We start from the raw sequence: 1023 nt of genomic DNA, 5'->3' as shown, positions 1-1023 counted from the left end.
GGCTTGAAAATTTCCACAGGTGAAACAAATTCAGGCAGTGTTAGCTGAGCCAGTAAGTTCTAATTTTAAGGTTTCCGAAACTGTGTGAATGTGTGTTGTGTATGCGTGTTTTGTTATCATCAGGATGACTCAGCTATAAGCTTCATAGTACTTCGCTTGTCATGGGATCAATTTAGCTTTCTTTTAAAAAATTTTTTGAAAACAATGTTACTGACCTAGATTCCTAGATAACTTTTAATAAAACTCTTACTCTTTAGCATTATTTCATTAAATAGGTTCATAAATTTGTGTCTTGACGATGAGGGCATTGCTGATGACTGTGTTTTTGTTTCCAACTCCAAAATTGGTGTGCTAAAGTCTAAACCCCCAGTACCCTAGAAAGTGGCGTTATTTGGAAGTAGATTAGTTGCACATGTAATTAGCTAAGATGAAGTCATACTGGAGTAGGGTGGCTCCTAATGCAATATGAATGGTATCCTTATGAGGAGCAATTTGAACACAGACATACCCATATACAAAGAGAATGTTTTAACATGAAGGCAGGTATCAGTCAAGGAAGGCTAGCAAACCACCAGAACCTAGAAGAAAGGCATGGAAAATAACTTCCCTCACAGTCCTCAGACAGAACTAACCCTGCCAGCACCTTGATTTTTGAACTTCTAGCTTTCATAATCCAGAGGAAATAAAATTGTGTGGTTTTAAGCCACCTGTTTGCAGTACTTTATTATGGCAGCGCTAGGAAACAAATATACAGAGAAATGAAAGGGTCAGTTACAAAGTTACCAGGACGTGGGAGTAGAGAAGTTAGACCCAAAAAGAGGAGTGAGTTGTTCTTGCTGAACCTGTCCTGAATCTTGCTGACAAGATATTTCTCCAGTGAGAAATGCCACATGGACATGCCTGTGGGGTGGGCTTTACTTTTAGGACATCTAGGTTTCCCTCTCTGCTGGTACTCCACATAGCACCACCAAACCTGGTTGTTAGAAATTTAGAATGGTGCCTGCAAAAGAATTCCCAAGACTG

The sequence above is a fragment of the Galeopterus variegatus genome, unplaced genomic scaffold (assembly GCF_000696425.1).
Source record: "Galeopterus variegatus unplaced genomic scaffold, G_variegatus-3.0.2 Scaffold1465, whole genome shotgun sequence".
Classification (NCBI taxonomy): Eukaryota; Metazoa; Chordata; class Mammalia; order Dermoptera; family Cynocephalidae; genus Galeopterus; species Galeopterus variegatus.
The sequence above is the reverse complement of the archived record's forward strand: the minus strand, read 5'-3'. Positions refer to the sequence as shown.